This window comes from Branchiostoma belcheri, unplaced genomic scaffold (genome assembly GCF_001625305.1).
Source record: "Branchiostoma belcheri isolate BF01 breed outbred unplaced genomic scaffold, Haploidv18h27 scaffold14, whole genome shotgun sequence".
In the NCBI taxonomy this organism is placed as follows: Eukaryota; Metazoa; Chordata; class Leptocardii; order Amphioxiformes; family Branchiostomatidae; genus Branchiostoma; species Branchiostoma belcheri.
Window position 1 is genome coordinate 1,343,441 of NW_017802824.1, and position 16,316 is coordinate 1,359,756.

General features: G+C 41.7%; 1 non-coding gene and 1 pseudogene across 1 annotated transcript; both read right to left on the reverse strand.

Moving 5' to 3' along the window:
• The window catches only part of LOC109464700, a 46,420-nt pseudogene that overhangs the window by 2,460 nt on the left and 27,644 nt on the right, over positions 1-16,316 (reverse strand).
• Trnaq-cug lies at positions 5,605-5,676 on the reverse strand. The gene has a single exon. It is a non-coding gene; the product is annotated as a tRNA-Gln (tRNA).

A 16,316-nucleotide genomic window follows, 5' to 3' on the forward strand; every position in this document is an offset into this window, starting at 1 on the left:
CATATTCTCCATCCAATGACAGCCTTATAATAACAAAAAGGCTATTATAGCACTTCTTTATAAATTATGCAAATGAGGTCATGATTTGAATAAATTATGTTTATTGATGTTCACCTTCACGTGGCAAGTATGAAATTCGGGGTGCAGCAGTTACAACTATGGAATTATATGAATTTGCCATTAATTATGCAAATTAGGTCCTCATTTACATAATCTATATCCTCAGATGTTTTTCTCGTTTTCAAGTAGATGTCACAAGTGTTTCATAGTTCTATTATCGAACAAAGCAGATTTATAGAATTTCCTCATTGATTATGCAAATTAGCTCCTGATTTGCATAATTGCCATCTGATTATGTAAAGCATCACTTCAACTACCTACATACCAAAAATACACGACAATACGTCAACCGGTTCTTGAGTTATCGTCCTTCAAATTTTTTTCAACAAATGCTCCTGCAGTTCCAGAACAAGGCGCTAGGGGACCCAAACTCATGTCACTTCTTCCCTACCCCAAGAGCTATCTACCATCCAAAATTCGTGACCCTAGCATGTCCAGAACATGAGATATCAAAACCGGAAGTTCAGCTGCAGTACCTAGGAAAGCCGCCAGGGGGCCCAAAATCTAATCATTGCTAGGTCTCATGAAGACCTACCGACCTACCAAGTTTCATTCCAATCCATCCACTGCTTCTCGAGTTATCTTGCTAAACCACACACACACAAACACACCCACCCACACACACACAGACAAACGCTACTGAAAACATAACCTTCTTGGCGAAGGTAATGATCACAGTTATATTATGCGTGGTAACCTTACTTTAGATTATTACCCCTATGCTCTGCATGTCTGTATTTGTTTTGATCTACTTTTGTAATGTTCTTTCTTTCGATGACGAACATAAGCCATGAGCTTGAGTATGTCGTCATCTTGTTTTTGTCATTAGGTGTTGTGATAAATTGTAAACTAGAAAAGTAACATTTGCAAAGCAAATGCATAATGTTTACCTTCGCATATGGTCTGCTCTGGTAATTCTTACTAAACACATACACATACTAGTAGATGGTGACAAGAGTCTAAACCCCCGATACTGTAAAAATGCAACATTATGTAACCCAACACCAGTTGCCATGGTGAGAGACAATCTGGTTCAGTCAGGTCAGAGGTCACTGTTTGGAGAAGAAGAAGAAGAAACGTAGCAAAAATAATATGTTTTCCTCTGGTAAACATAAAAAATTCTAAAAGAATATTCTCACCAGCATTGTCGGGTTCGTAGAAGACCGTGTAGAGCAGTTTGAAGCCCTTGTTGGAGGAGGGGTTAGAGTCAGTGTGTACGGTGACAGTCACGACGTTCCCCGAGGTGGCCTTGGTCAGATTGGCGGTCTCCTCTGCAGTAGCGAAGACGCACAGCTCGCCCTGGGAGTACAGTGACGTGTCGTTCTCGTACCCATCGTGAACTCGTACCCAGTCCCGGCAGCCGTCATCAAACTCGAAGTCGATGGGCTGTAATATTTGTTTCGAAAGAAAAAATCATATTTTCAAAATTCACAAATTGGATTTTCCGATCAGATCTCTTATTGTTAGGCCAACTAATGTGTATTTCTTTTCGCATATTATTTTCAGTATTTCTAGAACTTAAACACAATAAACAATCAGTAGTGACTTCAAATACTTAGAAAATATTTAGGTCAAAACTATTCTAACTTCATGATATAAACAATACAAATTATCAATGATGTTGTGGAAAATCATTGGATATGTATGCTTAATATCTGTGATGTCCAGGATTTCCAAAGTCAATTTTCTGGTGATTGTTATAATGTATACGTAATAAATTTAATCAACACTATCCCATCCATAGCATACTGATGTCTGTGAGGCAAAAAACAATTGCTTGTTTCTTATCTTTCGTATCTTTTTATTGACGGTACCCGTGGGAAATAATGCTTCATGTATTTTGTTTTGTCTACTACAAGTATGAAGTGATACCGAAAATGTGCCAAATGACAGTAAATGTTAATATCAGACAGATTTTCTCATCCATAATATCTTTTGTTTTGCCATTGAAATTGCATTGGATGCCTTCATTAAAACACAGGTCAGTCATATCGTGAAGAGACTTACTTGTGTCCACTGTATGAGAAACTTGCGGTTGGCCGGAGCCACCAGAGTGATGCTACAGTCGGCATTGTCGTCATAACCGTCCACCTTCAGGAAGTCCGTCAGGTCAGTCTGGGTCTGGACGTATCCGGCATCTTCCGGATTGTCCACCGTTTGGTTACAGTAGTCGTCTATCACTCCCTCTGAGAACGTCATGTTAAGTAAAACATTAAATGTGATCATTACCTCCATGAAAAATGGAGGTATTGTTTTTGGTGTGTCTCTGTGTGTGTGTTTGTCTATGTGTGTGTTTCCGCACATTTGTAGTCAGCATAACTTTAGAACGCTTGTATGTATTGTAATGATATTTGGTATGTTGGTAGGTCGTAGGAAAACAACGGTCACGGTCAAATATGGGCCTCCTGGTGGCTGACCTTGGTACTGCAGCAGAACTTCCGGTTTTGGTATCTTTTGTATATATTGAATAGGAATTTCACACGCAAAATATTGTAATTTGAGTTTAGAAAACCATAAATTAAACAATATTATGTTAATTACGACCTTATTCCCATATTCAATGAGGTAAATCCCCCTTAAAACATTAACATAAACTCTACATATTTCATGGAGGTGTGAGATCTCCGAATTCTTCTTTCTTATACTATCATGAAAGTTCATCTGTCTTCACAAATCACTCTTGTTCGGATTGCGTGTTGAATTGCGCTGTCACCCTACCGTTTTTGCTCTAATTCGCCGAATTGGCGGGATTCTAGAATCGATTTCTCATAAATCTCATAAAATTGTCCTGAGAATTGTTCTTTGGTTTGTAGTTTTTGTTGGTAAGAATCGTCACCTTTTACGTTAAAAAGGGACAGCGACAGCCTCTTGGATAAAAACATGGCCGCCAAGGGCCAATTTTGGACCCGTTGAAAACAAAATCTCCTTCTTTGCAACGTGAGAGCCCGTGAGACTAATTACGTTATCTGTCTACCCTATCATATGAATAAAGATGTCCTGGCACACATATATACTGTCACCGTGTATGTCTGTTTGTAAGCAACAAGTATTCTTCTAAAACGCAAACGTAATTAAAATTATAGTCTATCCCCTCTGTTCCTTTACAGGACTCAGCATAGAATAATGAAAATAACTTTAATGCTTGTCCATGGCTTTCATTTTAAGCCCAATTGGTCAATGTAGGTTTTAATGAATGTTTTAATGTGAACAGTATAAATCTACGACCAACAGGCCAAAATCTACAGACAAAAAAAAGCTACGGCCAGGGACAAGAACTGCATGCCTGAGAAGGGTGTCCACACAACAGTGCCAAGTAGACATGTACGTGGGATACGCCTCACCGACTAAGAATGGAGGTTATGTGATTACCAAACACAGAACTAAGGCAGGTACTATTTACCATGTACTCTCTAGCACACACTTTTATATCTCTACATCTCTATATCTACTGCTATTTTATACAGCACTGTGTTGCTTCATCATAGCAATAACTAAGACAACCCGCTTGTGTGCTACAAGAAAGCCGGAGTTACTACAATACTAGTAATGTCTTGCCGTATAAGCCTATTCATGATACCAAACCGTTAACCATTTTCACGAATCGGTGGTCCACAATATTGTCAAAGAATTGCTTCGTGAGCCTGATTATTTTAGACTCCCTACCGTGCAAGTACAAGGCAGCTAGTTGTTCTATTCGCATCGTACAGGTAAAATCCTTTCTAAATTCTGTTTTGGTGTACCATGGAAGCAAAACATGAGATTGTTGTAAAACATGCTCAATGTTGTTTCTCTGTTGTTCCTCTTTGTCGATTTGGAAACGTTTTGATGAAATGCCGTGTGTTTCGAATTTCAACCAATTCTCTTTTCGTCGTCTCAAAACAAGACTGCAACCTATCGGCATACCCCCCCCCCAACACCCTTCGCAACCCAACGTTCCCTACTCACCCCCCTCCCACACTCCAACCTTAACCCCCAGGCGGAGAAGGCTTGTTAGGCGAAGCCCGTACTTAGCACGTACTTAAACATACTTACTCGGTATGGTTATAATGTCCTCGTAAGTGCCCCGTGTCCCAAAAGCAGCAAAGATCGCCAAAACAAGCCAAATTCGCTCCATGACTTGTGAAAAATCCACCTGTTGTTCTCGGCTTGTCCCTAGTTACACCTGAGTTGAGTAGAAAAGTGATACCGTCCGTGCTATGGCGTCATTGTCACGGAGGCTACCTGGGAGGATAGGGTGGGGCAAAGGGTGTGGAGGGGGTTATGCCAAGCACGGACTATTCTTAATCAGACTCCGGATATGGGCACCAATTGCTAAAATACCAAACCCGTAACGACTGCTCGTTACAGGTTATGTTATGTGTTGTTCCCGTAGTATTTTTAAAGGCATCCAATGCGATTTCATGGCATGCCGGCAGCAAAACTGGAAATATTCTTAATAAGGCAATCTGTATGACATGTACACATACTGTCCCACATTACCACATTTGAATCAGTCAGTATTTCATACTTTGGGCATCTAAAACTGCAGAAACAAACCACAAGATTACTCCTTTATTTTCTGCAGGGTGGTACCCTAAAAATCAGCCCAGGGCCATTCCAGTAACAATCTTCTGTCAGAATTCTGGGAATTTTTGCTCCATGAGGGTCAATGTACATTGGGGATAGTGTGGTTTCAACTTAGTACATGTATGTAGATAAATGACTAGAATATTGGCTCAAAAAAAAACGGGTTTCCAAGCCCTAAAAACTGCACTGGATGCCTTTATTTAAGAACAACTTGCCGTGAAATCGCACAAACACAGCCCCTGCAGGACGACTGAAACCCGATCTAAGCACACGAAGGTATCGGGTAGCAGGTGTGTCACAATCCGATCAACAATGGGGGGAATCTGAGGGCGATTGTTGGCGCCTGTACGGGTCAAATGTTCCTGTTTGACGGAGGGGATTAAGTGGTGAAATAATGGCTTAAACAGAGCGAGTCAAAGATTTTTTTCATACTCTTCACGCCACACATGAAGAGACTACTTGCTCTACTACTACTACTACTACTACTACTACTACTATCCAAGCAGAGGTTTGAGTTTTTGCTTATTTTTGGCGTGTTTATTAGGCTTTTTTTTAATTGGGATTTCGATTTTGTACTGTTATCGCCAACCCAAAAAGATACCAATGCAGAAGTGAAAGCCGGATAAAAAAGCCTAGAATAAGCCAGAACCCCAAACCTCTGCTTGGAGAGTAGCATTACTACTACATCATGTATGTCGTGGTTGTCGTTGTCGGTTGTTGTTGCATACTACTACTACTACTACTATTACTAGTACATTTGTACTTAGTAATAAAATTATATATATCACTTGCAGTCATTTGCAAATCGGCTCCTTGCACTTTTGATCGATAGTGAAAAGGATTAAAGTGTTATCATATTGAACTAAAAACGTGTGTAAAACAGGCTCGTTGGTATCAAAATGACTTTGGTTCCGTCTCAGGTCCCACCGAGATTTGAACTCGGGTCGCAGGATTCAGAGTCCTGAGTGCTAACCGCTACACCATGGGACCGGGCCGACAAACAAAGCCCGACAGGTGTGATTTATATTCACAATGGCACCACGTCACGTCATGTTGAGACTACGCACGGTTACCTGACACCACAAACAACTTTCAACGAACAATGCCACCGACTACGTCCATGTGTATTGAAACGGTATGCCTGGGGCAAATATACAACTGTTACAATAACTCCCTCTTTTCTCAGCACTGGAACACAGATTTGAATATATCTTTACGTGTAAAGGTTCCCACAACGCAAAAATATGTAGATAGGTCGCCAAAAAATACCGGAACATGTGATTAGCCCCCACTCGATTTTAACATTTTGTCAAAGACTTGTGATATCCCTTATTGTTTGAGTAATTAAGATATGTTAGGTTTTATTCGACATTAAGTCCTATTCAACACATTTATTTCATTGTTTGTTACTTTCTTTATGTACGTAGTTTGCCATACATTGTACCATGTTCAATTGTCCTGCAATAAAGTTTTTCCGTTAAAGTGTTCGTCAGCACTGGATTTCCAGTGCTGAGACATTCCAGTGCTGAGGCAGCTTCAGTTGGACTGACACCAGTGCTGAAAAGAGATCAGCAAATGGATACCGAATAAAGACGTTTAGCACTGGAATTCCAGTACTGAGGGAGCTTTATGCACTGGAACGAAGACTTTAGCACTGGAAAACCGGTGCTCGACTTTCTTCAGCACTGGAATTCTTGAAAATTTGGTAGGTAGGTTGGGGTTAGAACATGTACAACCAAACAGTTTTCCCTATATCCTCATTGGGACAGTAAAGGCCTAGCCAATTGTGGGTAACGTTATACGTAATCTAACGGCTCTGTACGGTACTGCAGGTACAAAGTCGCAATACTGCTACAGACTACATGAAATTCCGCTTTTTTAAGGGTCGTACGTGTCAGATAACCTGTGTCGCCCCCCGTCTCTGTTCAGTGTTGGACGGTTGGCCCGAATGTACACCGCCTACTCTCTCACGAAGAAATCCGGTTCTGAGTCCAGAATTTTTACTTTGTCCATTCCGTAAACAAGGCTGACGGAGTCGGTCGAAAATTTGGGTAAGTCCCAATTTACTTAGTGTTGGCTAGAACGTTTAGCCCTTTTGGTCATAATGAAGTATATCAACACAGATGAACTTTCATGCTAAAATTCCACTTTTGCCTGCTTCGGTTTGCAATGGTCAGGACGCATGAAAGACCTTAATTACAATCCAATCATAAACAGCAATTAATTTGAACCTATCATGAATAAGACACACAGATTATAACAGACAAAATTTTATTACCAATCAAAGGACCCGAGCAGATGACAAGATACGAAACTTTTCAACACATTTACATACAGTAACAAGACAGCTACATGTACTATATTGTAAAACACACACAGGGAAAGATAAAATGAGCACATAATATTAGATTTAGGCCATGTTGATTTGATTATATGAATGACATCCTCTGGGAACCCCAAGACTGGTGTGAGCGTGCGAATAAAAAAAAAGTTGCTTTCAACATGAAATCTACGTGGTCATGGAGGTTGAACAAATGCCACAAGAGCATGGTATGAATAATCTACTCTTCAAATTCATTTCTTTACTTTGAAACTTAAGGTATATATTTTCTAATTTTGCAACTGTTTTGTACGAATTACAGTATGGTTGAAAACTTATTTTTTGGAAACGGCAAAAAATTCATGCGCGCGCGGATGTCATCCATATAATCAAATTAACATGGCCTTATTTCAACAACATGGACGGAGTTGACAAGGATGGTACTTCATTTACCAAATATTTTGGCTGATAACACATTTGCAATATAAACGTCATCTACCGATTGTCAATACATGTACAATACAATGCACTACACTACACTAAACAATGGCATATGTGCACACAAGGAATGTTAACGAATAGTTAGTTAATATATGTACTGTTAAAAGTGCTTGACTGGTGGCTACATACTAGTAATGCACACAAACACTCGACTGCCTGCATTCACAAACAGTATCTATATACGTATATAGAGACAGCAATAAAAGCTTATAAGTAGTGATTGCACAATGCATAGCTGCCTACACTTATCATACTTTAGGCCACAGCATGTAAATTGAATAGATGACATCCTCCGCAGATTCCAAATCTAATGCGAGCGGGCAAAAAAAAACCAAGGCGGGCCGAAAAAAACAAGGTTCTTACAATTTAAAAGTTTGACTCAATCATTGTACAAATAGTTTTGATTCAGTAGAAACATCACATATACACATCCAGCATCACATCACTGCATCAAAGTAAGAAACAAAACATTAAATAAATCAGAGCCTTTTTTTGTCTCCTCTCTTCATATCTGCCATCCACCTTCCGGCATGGCAGCAGACATCTTTGCCTATTTTCGGCATGTTGACCACTGTCAGAAGGCAACACATTTTTTTCCCAAAATCAGACGAAAATTAATGCGCGCGCTGATGTCATCCATAAAAATTACTTGCTGTGGCCTAAGTTTCGAAAACGGTCTATCGTGAAACAAATAACAACGGTACAGTCAACAGCAGTTTCAAAGGCACACGTCGGATGCTTTCTCACATGATACTACACACAAAAAGTTACGGATTTTACAAATGCGTGCCGTTATTAATTTTTTTGCCTTTCTTTAGAGTAGAAAGGGAGTTACTTGTCCTGGTCTCAAATCAATTCTATGTAAATTTGTCATTGAATATTGACAGATTTTGATTTGTTTTCGACATACCATATTCGAAATTTTGGACTAGTTCCAGGACAAGACTAGCTTGAATTATGTGAAAAATTCTCATGATGCGTCAGTCAAATTGACACGTGCATATGTACAATGTCATCCAGACGAACATTTATTTTAAGTCCATGGACAGCAACCCTTAACCTGTTACTCGTACCATCAATGTTATCTTGAGTTCGGGCTAGCTTTGGACATCAGAGGTTTCATTAAATTGTGCTGATTTCAGCCCAAATACGTCAACAATTAACATACCAGTAAACGTTTTTTTTAACAGTTGAAATGGGATATCTAGCTTGAACATACGTTACATCACATGGTTTACGTCTACCGTCATCACATTACAGGCTACCGCATGTAAAAAATGTGGGATAATCTAAGTGCATAATATCATCGCACATCGGTAAAGACATGGAGATGGCTCGAGGATTATATAAAGGGAAGGAGGGAAGAATACAAGGCCTTTGATCGCTCTGACATAAGAAACTACAACAGCATGACTTACGGTAAATATAAATCCATTTGTGTACTCCAACATTTCAATCCACGTTGGTCCCACAAAAATCTGTGATCAGCTTACTAGCCATTGGGAAAGAACATGTCACTTGCCTCACTCTATAATGCAGACTAGTGATGGCTGAAACGCCCTGATAGACTAGCGAGTATAGTATAGACTATAGTTACACCGCATTGCTGTCCTTCCGGCGACGGCAGACATAGCAACGGTACAGCTACATCGCGTTGCTGTTCTTCCGGCGACGGCAGGGACAGCAACGGTACAGCTACACCGCATTGCTGTCCTTCCGACGACGGAAGGCACACGGCAACGGTGCAGCTACACCGCGTTGCTGTCCTTCCGGCGACAGCAGGCACAGCAACAGCAGATGCACAGCACGATGATGAGGATGAGCAGCACGGCCACGCCCACCAGGATCCCGATGACAGCAGCCAGCCCCAGCCGCATGAACATGTTCCAGAAGTTCCCGAACAGGCCCAGGTCTGAGCAAAGTACAAGGACAAGAAAGAGCGAGAAGTTCTGATACATGGCTGGTACAGAGACCGATATTTTTTTCATGTACTGCTGTCATGTCCAGATTCCATATTCACTTAATACATAGGTCAATATCTTCATTCCAAAGGCGAGACCATATTATCTATATAGAAAGATAAATGCCATAAATGTAGGATACAACACTACTGTTTTGCACCGCGTGCAGCACTATTATAAAACTTCACTCATTTTTATCAAGGAAATACTGGGAAGAGATTTAAGATTGGTTTTCTACCATGACTGGTGGCGATGTCAACCTGTTGCAGTTTACTGATGGTAGCAACATGCAGCCGTCGTGAGCCAGCAGTTGGAATGAAATATGTGGAATCATCTACAGCCGTTTTATATAATAGCGTGATTCACTTACCGCACAACAGGGTGCCCTCGTCTGAGTTGTCGAAGCAGTCATCTTTGCGGTTGCACTTCAGTTTCGAGTCCAAACAGCGGCCGTTGGCGCACTTGAAGTCACTTCCGGTGCAGTTTGCTTTACGAGACAAAAAATATATGCGTGATTTTACAAACAAACAAACAAACAAACAAACAAACAAACAAACAAACTTGAAATACATTGCAAGATATTGGCCTACACACTTTTGACAACGTGCGATCTTTTTCTGAGAGGCGCGAGAGGCATGTGGCACCGCAAAGGATTCTGGATGCAGAAATCAGACGACGTTCTACAGCCACACTATTCCCGCCGGAAAATTTTGAACGCCGATTTCAGAGACCGACTTGTTAATTCAAAAGTAACAATGTTCATTCTTCTATATGCTGTAGAGTATCATTATTTACCCCAATGGTAGTTTTAGTGGGGTAAAATATGTTAAACGTTTAAAACAGAATTTGTATGTGTCCAAGACGAACTTAAATTGTATTCAAAGTTATAAATCACATGAAGCCATTTTGTTAAGTTAAGTGGTACAAAGAGTAAACCTGATCTATTATTATCACACACGAATTATTGCCCCCCCCCCCCTACGGTGACTACATATCTCCATGACCCTGTTGAGACACAGGTTTTGTCGCGTGGCTGAAAATGCTGTGATGTTCTGCAAAAGGACCAAAAGTAATCAACGAGAAAGGCAACATTTGCAGGCAAATGCCTCACATTTCACTCACCCCCATACACACATATACACGAAAAAGTTTCAAAATCAGCCAAGTGAAAAATTTAACATTCCGAAGAATAGTCCAGAAATAGAGCCCGATAGAAACGCATAAAAACAAGTCAAAAATAAGCCGTAGCCTAAACCTCCGCTTGGAGAGTAGCGTCTATTTTTGAATGCGTGTACTCATGGAATAGTCCATTTTTTCTGTCAGAGATACATGTGTACATGTTATAGTAAAGCTATGGCAAGGACGCTGCGCAAATGTGACAGAAAAATTCTTTAATTACGCAACAGAATCCAGCAAACAAATTGGTTCTTCTGAAGTTCCTTATGAAAGGATTACTTTGAAGCGTGGACATCAAACTAAGAATCACTTCTTTTCTCCGAAAATTAGTCGGTAGGTTGCAGAAAAACAAAATGCCATCTACACATCTGATACCCAACCATTTCTTTCATACAGAAGGGCATAAATGTGTTTACGTCTTCAGACTAATTATGGTATTATTTGCTACATTTATACACCCCTATCGTTAATACACTGTTTGCTGGGTGCGTGCACAGAACAGACCAGATATGTACGAGGAGGCAGTGCCCGTCCGAAACCTTCCCCCGCGGTCCGGCCCCGGCCAAACCCGCGGACCGCCGTCCCAGGCACCACCTGGTCATCAGGGGGGCTCCGGAGGGCGTGGCCGCCATGGCAACGAGTCTTCAGATGATGTGCAAGACGGCCATGGAACGTCTTCGCACACGAATGAAGAGGCCGAGGCGGTGAAGCGTCGCGCGAAGTACACCGACACGGCTGCAGGTACGTACCGGCCTATACCCTCGGAGTCACTAGTATCGGGCCGGCCGTTAGCCGGTTTCCTTCGGTAGCCTAGCCTGGGTACCAAACCTTGGGTCGGCTTGGCGGTAATTTTTCGGCCCCGGCCTTTACCATACACAGGCGAGTTATGCCACGGACACACCCGTTGTGAGAGAAGAAACCTACCCCCCCCCCCCCGAAGCGCGGTAATTGAGGCCTGGTTAGCGGCCCCAAACGCTCTCGGCGCCGAAGGGATAGCGCTGAGCTCACGGCGGTCTGGTTAACCAGGCTATCGGTAGCCAAGAGCACTACGCCTACCGTCTACAGGGGAGTTGGTCCACACACGGGGGCGGCAAAATGTACTCTCTAGAGGACCATTCCCATGGAATGTGATCTGTCTATTTGGCCAATTTCTGCTCTTTCCAGCCCCCTTCCGAAAGCCTTGTAGAGGCTACGAACTTACTGCTACAGGGGAGTTGAGCTCGAGGGGAGTTCGGTTGGCCCGCTCGCGGACTATTAATAGGGCCGTGCAATTTCCCTCGGCGGGGCGGTCGAGAGGCTCTTCGTTACCGAAGGAAACCGGCTAGCGGACCGATACTAGTCTGGCTCCCAGGGTAGTACCATTCAGGCTTTCATGTCTCCCAGCTTTATACAGCTTTCCAAATTTAACAAAAATGCATGTAACTCTAGCTCACTTATGATAAACATGCTATGTTTTATCTCTAGTCCTTTGGATACAGAAATATAAATGAATGAATGAATGAATGAATGAATGAATGAATGAATGAATGAATGAATGAATGAATGAATGAATGAATGAATGAAAATTTTTTGACATGTGACTAAATGCCGCCCAGCCCAATCCTGATTTTAATCTTGATTTCATTGTATTATGTTCTACCTTGGTTCTACGTTATAAGATGTTAAGGTTACAAAATTGTTTCTCTTATGTTATTTAAGTTACCTTGATTTTGTATTCAATTTATAACCTGCGTTATTTGATACATTTGCTAATCTTGAGTTCATTTTGTTAATGAATTTTGTTTGGGGTTTTCCCCCAAGGAACCTTTGAAAATCGCCATCAGGCGACATGTGTTCTCCTGGTTTAGTAAACAAACAAACAAACAAACAAACAAATGGGCTTATAAGGCACCAACAAAAGAAAACATAATACATGCAATCAAATCAAATCAAAATGAAACATAGGCGGTAGATATATAGACTTAGATGAGGTAATCGTGCGCACGGTACAAAGATTCAATTCAAACAAGACATAAGCAATGAATAATAATGAGTTTCAGCCATCGCTGGTAATACATTAATGCTAACAACATTCAGCTGAAAGTATAATTTAACAAAGGTGGCGAGTCACATAATTGGTACATACAAAGAATCAACTCAGTAGAAAAGCAAATGGGTAAATGAGTCGAGAAAGAGAAAAAATAAATGAAAACTTAAGTAAACTAAAATCAATCTGATAGGTTTTCTTTTCTCCTCTAAAGGAATATTATATTGAAATTTGAAAACACCCGGTAACAGTTCTCTCCACGTGCACAGTTTCAATATTAAAATTAACAAAACCAATACCCCAAAACACTTCTGATTTCTTCTTTGATGGGCGATCTTACTTTTAAGTAATCGTTTTGATTGATTTTGATTTTATTTTATTGAAATTGCAACAATGCAATGCACGCGAAACAGAGGCAGCTGTTGCTGATGTTGTGTCCCGCACATAGAAACAAATACTGGACAGACAATACTCATTTTCACTTGAGTCTAGTGGGGAAAGTCGTGTTAAGTGCCTAGCTTTCCCAAGGGCACACGGTCGGTGGCATGTCAGGACTCTTGATTCCGAGTCGCGCGCTGCCGTTGCGCCACACGACCCCACCATGATTTTTTTTTCTACAGACAGCAGCTATGAGAAGGAGGCAAGTCGCCGCAGTGGTCTCTGTAACTTCATCCGGTCCCACCGCAGCTTCCTGGCCGCCGGCATCGCCGTGCTACTGAGCTTGGTGCTACTCGCCCCTCTGACGTTCATCTATAAAGAGGTATCTGTATCTAGCTGTAATTCTTTATCGGTATAGCCGGTATAATCGGCCTTCGGTGTAATACACCAGCTTATGTATCTGTACTGCTGTGTAGCCGGTATAACAGGCCTTTGGCGTAATATTCCAGCTTCTGTATCTGTTAGCCTCTACCAGGCTTGAGGGCGCGGCTGGAAATAGTAGAAATTGGCCAAGTAGAGAGATAACACGCCGAGGGAGTTTAGCTATCCAGTTTACAGTTTGCCGGCCCCTCGTATCTGTATCAGTATAGCCATTATAACCACACTTCGGCGTAACCAGCTTCGCAGGCACGCAGCGCTGCGGCAGCTAGCTATATTACACCTTACGACCTGTTAACATCTACCTTTGCACATCTAACTACAGAAGTTGTTTAAGTCTTTCTAGTGATGATGCCCCACTGTTCTTGGTGGCACCGAGTTCCACTCTACGATAGTTTTTGGAAAATACTAGTTTTTGAACCTCAATTCCTGGTTGATAGGTCTTAAATATTTGAAGGCATGACTGTTTCTTTGTCTTTTCTGAGCTGGTATTAGATATTTGGTGGTTGGTACGTCCACCATTTAATTGGGTAAGAATTGTTTCACAGCCTCTTTTGTCTTTCTGCTGGTGCATTTTGCCGGACGGCGTTTTTTTTTTTTTACTTCCGGGACGGAAATATTGTTTTGGGTGACGGTAATGTATGTTAGGTTTGTATGTTTGGGTTCCAAAGTGAGTGGGTGGAGATTGGGTTCCACTTGACTGACAGGGTTTTGACCCTGTATGCCCTGAGTTTAATGTGGTGACCAGCAATGTATGAAACATGAACCGTGGTGTAATATGGCGAAGTAAGTTTCATCAATTACATGGAATGAGTATGTAAGATGTAATTCATGAACACAAAGTATATCTACTCCCCGTAGGTTTACAATCCTGGATTTCGTTAAAAAATTCTGTTTTTACCTCCATGAAAAATGGAGGTATTGTTTTTGGTGTGTCTGTCTGTATGTCTGTATGTACTGCAGCAGAACTTCAGGTTTTTGTATCTTTGTCCTGAACAAGCTATGGTCTTGACTTTTTGGTGACAGATAGCTTATCCTGTCAGGAATAAGTGACGTAAGTTTGGTCTCCCTAGCAGCTTGTTCTGGAACTGCAGGTTAGTTTCTGGTAAAAACTTTCAAAGCCAATAAGTCCAGATTGGAACAACGTATTTTCATCATTTTTGGTGTGTAGGTACCTGAGAGACAGTTGTACATGATTAAATGTACAAATTATGCAAATGATGACTTAATCTGCATAATTAATGATGAAATTCTATAATTACAGTGTTTCATATAATGGTACTGGTATACATGTAATCTATTTAATCTGTGGCAGGCGGAACATTAACAGATACTAATTATGCAATGGTGACCTAATTTGCATAATTAATGTGAACATTTTGTGACTCCTTATTGGTGAATGATGGGAATTTTATACCCCGTCACATGTATAAGTTACTTAAAGGTTAGCACCACTATGGATATTATAATGTTAATGTTGAGGTTATTTGCATAATTAATGAGGACATGTTGAAATGAACTATAACAATGCAAGCCCATATTTCATGGAGGTATGAGATCTCGGAACTCTTGTTTTTTTTTTTACTTTCTTGGGATCCACAATTAATAAGAGGGCGATCAACCCTAGTACTGGGCAGTTACTCCTTTCTTTCTGAATTAGTCTTTAAAGTTTAGTATTCTTACATTTTTAAAGGAAATGAACAAGCTGTCTCTCACGTTTGACTCTTTGAAACTCAACCTGGACAACCGAACAGTCGCCCTGGAGAAACTTGTCTATGATATGAGAAAGGCTCAAGGTAAGTGTTCCTTACTTTTTTACTACCCGGTACGGAAGTATTGTTTTGGGTGGGTTTGTGGGTTTGTGTGTGTGGGCCCTCATTTGCAGTAATCATATCAGTTGATGGTCTTGTCTACCAAGATAACACATGTTGTCCCAAGTATGAAAGTGGCGTATGACTTTGACTAGCAAAGAATGCTATAGTGACATTTTCTCAATAATTATGCAAATGAGACCCTGATTTGAATAATTTCTGTCTACTGATGTTCACCTTTCCAAAGGTGTAAGCCTCGCGGTTGGCCATGCACGTTTCTTGATCTAATTTAAGATTAATCCTTTTTTTTTTCAGAAAACCAGGCAAAGGTTACCGCGTGTGCCGGACCCCCCGGACCTCCGGGAGAGCAAGGACCCATGGGGCCGACTGGCCCTGTGTCTGCCGGGCCTCCTGGGCCCCCAGGAGAACAAGGACCCCCAGGGCCGGCTGGGCCTGTGTCTGCCGGGCCTACTGGGCCCCAAGGAGAAAAGGGACCCATGGGGCCGGCTGGGCCCCCAGGAGAGAAGGGAGCCACGGGGCCGGCTGGGCCCCCAGGAGCCGGCACGGGGCCTCCTGGGCCCGCAGAAGAAAAAGCGCCCAAGGGGCCGGCTACTCCCGTTCTGACTGGTGGACGAATATCCGAACAGCGCATGACAACTGCAGGTGAGGTATCAATATCAATCCCTCGCTGTCAGTGGCTCACTGGGCCAGCCTAATCATCTTTATTCTCTCCGCAAGTAGGAGAGGATAAAGACTCGGGAGATAACATGGGTCTAGTAACCAGGCTAGACTGTGCCTCCTCCTTATTAAGAGCTTGTGGTCATACACCTCTGGAGAACCATTCCCGTTCCCTGAACTACCAATAGGTGCTCAGGATTCTTTATCACCGTGAGAATTAGTCCAATAGGGGCTCAGGATCTCCATTGCTATGGAAACCTTTCATTACAGCCTCCAAATGGTGACAGACAGTTCTCAGTCTGACAAGAATGGCTCCATGTTTGCACGCATGCAGAAATCAA